The sequence below is a fragment of the Simochromis diagramma genome, unplaced genomic scaffold (genome assembly GCF_900408965.1).
Source record: "Simochromis diagramma unplaced genomic scaffold, fSimDia1.1 OVJJ01000123.1, whole genome shotgun sequence".
NCBI classification, from domain to species: domain Eukaryota; kingdom Metazoa; phylum Chordata; class Actinopteri; order Cichliformes; family Cichlidae; genus Simochromis; species Simochromis diagramma.
This window is the reverse complement of record NW_024386778.1, coordinates 5,853,233-5,860,583: the sequence shown is the minus strand read 5'-3', so window position 1 is coordinate 5,860,583 and position 7,351 is coordinate 5,853,233. Positions and strand designations below refer to the sequence as shown.

At 37.0% G+C, this 7,351-nt stretch overlaps 1 long non-coding RNA gene across 1 annotated transcript; it reads right to left on the bottom strand.

The window, feature by feature from the left end:
* Positions 1–1,149: 1,149 nt before the first annotated feature.
* LOC120722053 lies at positions 1,150–5,619 on the bottom strand. Its single transcript, XR_005693323.1, has 3 exons — positions 5,300–5,619; positions 2,952–5,026; positions 1,150–2,276 (listed from the first exon to the last, which is right to left on the bottom strand). It is a non-coding gene; the product is annotated as an uncharacterized LOC120722053 (long non-coding RNA).
* Positions 5,620–7,351: the final 1,732 nt, after the last annotated feature.

Genomic DNA, 7,351 nt, shown 5'->3' with positions numbered 1-7,351 from the left:
TCATGTCTGAAAACATTTTGCTTTACAGTATATGCAATTTTTTAGTTAAGGTAGGTTAAGGTATCAAAGTTTGGCATTTGTTGTTGATTACAAAGGTTCCATATAAAGTTGGTGAAAATATTTTTTAAAATTCCAGTATTTTCTTAATGTCATGTTGTTTCTAAGCATACCTGTTATTCATCCATCAAATTGATTCAAGCTGCTTAAAGGATTCAGTCTGTTTTGAAGATGGTTATTGATTACTGAGATCATAAATAAACACTGTACACTTCAGTGCAGTGGTCAAGTACTGTGATTATTCAGGCATCCTTTTGTAATGCCAAATTGTCATGTTCTCAGATATAGTATTAATCTTAACACCTGAAAAAATGTCTTGTTACTGCCAGAAATTATGCATTTTTATTTGTATGCATGTATGTTCTCAGTCATTCACACTTGTTTTTATTTCTATACCATAGATGACACTTAAGGAATATGTGATACTACAATAGCCAGTGTTCATGGTCTTTACAGTAAGTCACTGATGTATACTGATGCATAACAAGACTGTATGAGATCTATAAGTTTGTTTTAAAAGTTGAGTCATTCTTGTTACAGGGCAGCTTATACGGTTATGAGTTTTAGCCATGTTATTGGCATTGGCAAGAACAGGTTTCTTGTAAACTTTTTCCAATAAAATGTTACTGTACACAGTACATTTGTATTGTTGTTTTGAATATGTTCATCAAACTCCATATCTATTTGAACATGCCAGAATTCAAGAGACTGCCACACATGAGCTCAGTAACATGGAAGAATACCATTTATTTTTAATTTCAAATATTTCATAAAGATACACAAATATAAATGTAAAACATGTTGCACTTAATGGGACAATAACTTGGTTCCACTTGTAGGAACTGTTTTGTTGCATTGTTGCTGGGATACTACAAATAAAAGTCTAAATATTTTTGGTATGTTTCTTATAATTTTAGGATTCATATCATGAAGGAGCCTTGTATACAACAGCTAACACTGAATCAGTATAGCAATGATTCATGGTCATTTTACATGAAAACCAGCTAAAATATCTTACAACTAACAGAAGTGAAATACATTAATAATTAAGTGATGGATCTTCATATGGGTAAATGATTATAATAGCTTTGCTTTAATATAATTGCACTAAAAGCTCCCCAAAAGGCATAACGACTTTAAATATTAACAATGATACGTTTATAGAAACATGCTGTTGTCAAGACCTAGAATTGTTAATGCTACTATGGTTTGCTGAAACATACCACAGATAACCCGGGCACTTAGCATATCATATGCTGGTGCCTGGGTTTCCAGCCATGAATATTAAGAGTAAAGGTTGATACAGAAAACAATGAGCAGGGAGCTGGTCAGTTTATATTTTATATACTATGCACATGTCTGGCAACAAAACACAGAAATTTATATTGCAATTTACTGGTAGGCAGGTTTACACCACTTATGATTCAATCAAAAATATAACATTTGTAAATGCAGTTTAATGTATGGCCTTTTAAAAGGATTGACATGTGTTTCATAACTGATTGATAATATCACAATATTCAGCTTTTTCAAGTAATATATAAACATTTCTGTTTAATGGTAGTGTGAATGTAGAAAAACAATCAAATTGGGGGGGGGGGGAGATACCAACCAAACTGTATTTATTACTATGATCAACATAAAATGATACTAGTTGGTGCTGACCTCCTATCAGCACTCTGAATTTACATTACAGCAGAAATAAACAGCAATATTCTGAGAGAATGACCTGAAAAATGGCATGTTCGGTCACACCTAAAAGATGTCTTTCATTTAATGCAGTGCAGAAATACCTGCATAAAAGGTACCTGTAAGACATGGCACCTACTATCAAATCACGTTATCAAGATAAAGAGAAATATTTTGTATTTATTTGTACATTTACACACTGAAGTTCCTTAAATACTTTGCAGTATTTCTTCTCTTAACCTAATATACAGATCCGCAGCACCAAGTGGATCTCCTGGGGCATCCCATTCATTTTCTACCATAAGCAGACAACACAGTTCAAAGACTGTTTCATCACAGGGGTGTTGACCTTTTGGGCTACACTCTTCCATACACAAAGTGATATCCTCCATAGAAATAGGCTTCAGTCTATCCTCAGCACTGTGCAGCTCTGGAAATGAGTACATTACTACTGGTCGACCCGATGCTGCACTACCACTTGGCCGGATTTTGTGCGAGTTCCATGTGTTCACAACTTCATCAAGTTCATCCTACATGAAAAACAACACAATATAAGTACCGGTATATGAAACAGACCATGTACCAGTAGATTTAGCCAAAGTTGAGGCTTATTAACTCATTAATCAACAGACATAGAAACTGACCTCTAATTAATGTAAAACCAAGCAGCAACAACAAAAGAGCACTTTCACTAAACAGCACATGGACACAGAATGGTGCTGCATGATTCTGCTGTTGAATAGATAGCCCAACACTTTATACTCAGTGTGCAATGATTCTACAATATATTTTCAATAGAGAATTAACCAAATGATAGGATTGCTTTCTGAAACCATGCCCAAAGGACCACTAGGTAACAGACTCCATAGTAATTTAAACCATGTGGCAATAAAAAAAAAAAAATGCTCCATGCACCTGTGCTGAGAAAGGTGCAGTTACTTCCACTGATAACATGAATACAATTCCATCAAAGTATTAAAATGGAATCCCAAAAAGTTGATTCTGTTCATCTGGATGTAGCGTTTTCAGTGTGAGAAATGTTCTGTCAAAAAACATTCCTTACCTGGCTGATTGAGCATGCATCAAGACATATTAAAATGGAAATAAAATTCATATTTAATTTAAAGAAAAAAAATGTTCTAACCATATTTATATTTTCTATTTATGCAGCTAAGACATTACATAGCATGAGCACATGCTTTTACCTGAATAAGATTGAGAAAGCAGAATTGGATAAGACTTTTGTCCAAAAAATCCCCTGTGAAGTGGCCATCATCCTGAAAAGTTTGAAATAAGTTCATCCAAAATTGTGCACTCTGTTTGCGTAGGGTAGCCCACCATCCTTCTATACATTGGTTGGCCGTACCTCTTCCGTAAAGGAAACTTTTCTCACCTGCAAAACTGTCTGTGTCGTTTCTCCGTAAAAACATCTGCATTTGTTCGACACAACCATTTTCGGTACCTCGGTCAGCACGTAACCTTTCTGGACATCCACTGATGCATGAAACTGTTTTCAGAAAATAACTTGCAATCAATTTAGGGTCATTGTTTGTGGTATAAACCTACATCCATAAAACATAGCGGCTAAAACCATCTATGCAGCCACTGATAGCAATACCATATGGTTTCAACTTGTCATAGCCATCCATGTGCCAGAGAGCATTTGGCCCTCTGCAGCTGTACTGTCGTCTTCTCAACCGTCGAGCTCGTCTCAGTTCCACACCTTGAGGGTCAAGCAATTTGATTATGCATCTTACAGTATCTTGTGACACCACAAATCCATGTTGAATTGCACGTAGATGTAGCCAACAATAACCTTGCATCTGTCCATTTGTCATGATCTCTTGTTGGACAAAGGCTAGCACTTCCTCCAAGTTTGATTGATTCTTCCTTCTAAAAAGCCCAAGTCTTTTACAAATTCTCTTTAGAGTTCGAACACTTATAATTGTCTGATGACTATGTGCTAAAATTGAGAGTATTTCTTTGTTACTGAAAGAAAGTCTGAAATACAGTCTTATTAAGTCATCCAAATCTGACATGTCAGCCACTGTTTCTCTCACTTTGAGAGGTGAACTTTTTGCAGAAGTCCTAGTTTTCTTTTTGACAGTGGTTGCTTGCTTTTGCAGAAATTGAAGACGGCAATTCGGTCTCCGTACGAGGGAATGTAGTTTGCCAAAGTTGCGTCATCCATCAGTGCTATGACGTCACAGTCAATCTGCACACAAGAAGAAAGAAAAGACAATCATTAATCATTTTCTGCAACATTTACACTGCAAAGCAATATTACGGTTAAGGCTCTTAGGTCACTGCTAATGCCAGTAGGAGAGTACTGACTGTAGTTGTCAGAAAAGCTATCTATTTTATGCAGGGCGAAACACAATAATGAAAGAAGCAAACTAAGGCATAGCCTTTCAGTAAATAATAAATCCTCTTCTGTATTTAAAAAAAGCAGGACTTGATTGGTTATGATGTAGGTAGTACGTCTTCTAATGATGTTCTACGACACTGTGGTGGCGTCTGCTGTCTTTTATGTTGTGGTCTGCTGGAGTGGTGGAATGGCAACGGACAACACCTCCACGCTCTCTGCATGAGACTGTACGACCACTGAGCAGCTCGATCAGCAGTAGACTTTTGTGTACACGCTTGTGTACATATCTCTGTACATTTTTATCTGTACATATGAATGTTACTTATGTATGCAGGACTGTAACGCAGAGTCATAAATACACAGTCCATTTAGTCATTTAAGCAAAGGTATTACACATAGAACACAAAGTAACATTGTAAATCAGTCTTTGGCACAATATCGGGATTGTTTCGTTATTTATTTATTTATTTTTGTGTTTATGCGAACAATATGCCTGATTTGCGACTTTCTGCACTTCTATTGGTTGTGCGAACAAACGTCACGTCACTCCGAGGTCAAAGTTCAACCCGGCAGCGCTCCTCAGCCAGCACTTTTTATTTTATTGTTCTATAAAAAAAAAATCAAATACTGTGTAACCGAGGACAAGGGATGAGTAAACGGGGCAAAGAAATAAATTGATCGTTTATTTATTACATAAGTTAGACATAATAATTCCCAGTCATTTCCAGACAGGACTTACAACACATCCTGCTGATATCCCAGCTGCACATGAGACTTACCACACAAACTGTGCGAAAATAACAACACTGCAACCCGTCACACCCCGCTTAGCGACACTGCAATCGTGGCACACACTGCAAACAATTCGGGTCTCAGCGCAGCTGGGAATCAGTGCTATGTATGGCCTGTGATCTGGGAGAAAAAGGGAAGTGGCACAAACAATTAAACAAAAAAACAAAAGGGAGGTTAGTCCGCCCTTACACAACTTAAAAATCAATAACCGCCTTTACGGCTGGACGGACTAACCAAAACAAAATTACAAATCAATCAAAAGAACGAAAAAAGGACAGCAGAGACAGCACAGCTGAAAAACAAACAACATTATCAATTAAAATATTACCCAATAAAATAGCAATTTTATGAAACCATTCAAAATCATGAAGCTAAAACAAACACTCAATATACCTATAATATTGATCAGTTTCCCTGCGCGCAGTCGATCTAGGGCTTGATCAATTCTTCTATTAAAATTCGTGGTCACACTAAAAAAGTCCAATGACACATTAAAAATAGGCACATGCAATAGCAAACGATCCAAACAAAAATGGCAAAAGTCTCTTACCGACAGTATACCCACTCGCACCTGAGTGAATTAATTGCCTCTGGTTTTTTCCGCAGAAGAGCGCTCACTTCACCCCACACACCCACTACCTTTTCACAGCTCTTCAGCCAATCACCTGGCAGAAAGCAACAAACTGCCAGGTGACACTTGTTACAACCGTATTAAGTTTATTTTTACCGGTAGTTAACTGTAGTGTAGCCTACCATTTTCACACGTAGGCGTTAAGTGCACTGGGCAGCTCAGAGTATAAGATATGATTTCCTTCTTGAGCTGACACAGTGCAGGAGAACGATGATGTCATTCTGACATTATAAACAGTTAACAGTTTGCTTATTTCTTCCGACACTGTACCACTAACGTATACACAGTTACATGCACTACATTAGTTTGTGTTAGCTAACATGTTGTGAGGGGATCGTCAGTCGGCCACCGTCAGAACAACAACCGGGGCTGTGTCGGTGGCTGTGTATGAACGCCACCCATTTTTCTGAGTGAAATATCCGCATAAACATTCATTACAGCTTCTCTCCTCCGCTGTACTAAGTGTAACTTACTTGTACACATCAAATATATCAGTGATATTGGCAGGCGGCTAGCATCTGTAACACAGCTCCGCTTAACTGCCTTGAAAAACTCTGAAATAGTAGAACAATAAAATAAAATGCAACGAACCCATCTGGGATGATCCTGCGATCAACAACAGTTAAAACGTCAATTCACCTAGTATACTGTAACATCGTGAAACACGTTCATTCCTATATAACATTATAAGCTAACAAGCATGCTAACAGCTAACCGTAACTGTACCATAACTGTTTTCCTGTAAAAATAGGAGACACCAAACTATTTCTCTTTTTTGTTACTCACCTTCTGCTCTTCCATTAATAAAATAGCATCTTCGGGGACCCCTCGGCCACGCAAAAAGTCACTTATATCCACCATATTTAGTGAATTAGTTCTCCACCTGCCAAACTGGACACATCGCTGTCACTGAAGGTGGAAGCCTGCAGGTGCCCACCTCAAAATTCTGAGATTAAAGTCAGAATTCTGACTTTAATCTCAGAATTCTGAGAAAAAAGTCAGAATTCTGAGAATAAAGTCAGAATTCTGAGATTAAAGTCAGAATTCTGAGAAAAAAAGTCAGAATTCTGAGATTAAAGTCAGAATTCTGACTTTTTTCTCAGAATTCTGACTTTAATCTCAGAATTCTGAGAAAAAAGTCAGAATTCTGAGAATAAAGTCAGAATTCTGAGAGATTAAAGTCAGAATTCTGAGAAAAAAGTCAGAATTCTGAGATTAAAGTCAGAATTCTGAGAAAAAAAGTCAGAATTCTGAGATTAAAGTCAGAATTCTGAGAATAAAGTCAGAATTCTGAGAATAAAGTCAGAATTCTGAGATTAAAGTCAGAATTCTGAGAATAAAGTCAGAATTCTGAGAAAAAAGTCAGAATTCTGAGATTAAAGTCAGAATTCTGAGAATAAAGTCAGAATTCTGACTTTAATCTCAGAATTCTGAGAATAAAGTCAGAATTCTGAGATTAAAGTCAGAATTCTTTTTTTTTTTTTTTTCAGTGGCCCTAATCCTCTTCCGTAAACTTCTTATCTGGTGCGCGTCTTTTATTTTGACAGCGAATGCGCACATGCGGACCACTTATATGCACCCGTGTAAATAACATAATGTTCTGCAGGGTGTGCTGTTGGTTTTCCCTCGATTTCTGAGTTGACAAGCGCCTTTGTTACTGGGACAAGTAATTTTAAGAAAGGACCCCATTAGAACCCGTGAGAAATGCAAGAAACGCATTATTGCTCAGTCTGCAATATCTTTCCCGGAACAAACACCAATTGCAAATAACATACTAAAAATAAACCTGAAAAATCTGATTAGAACAGCGTACT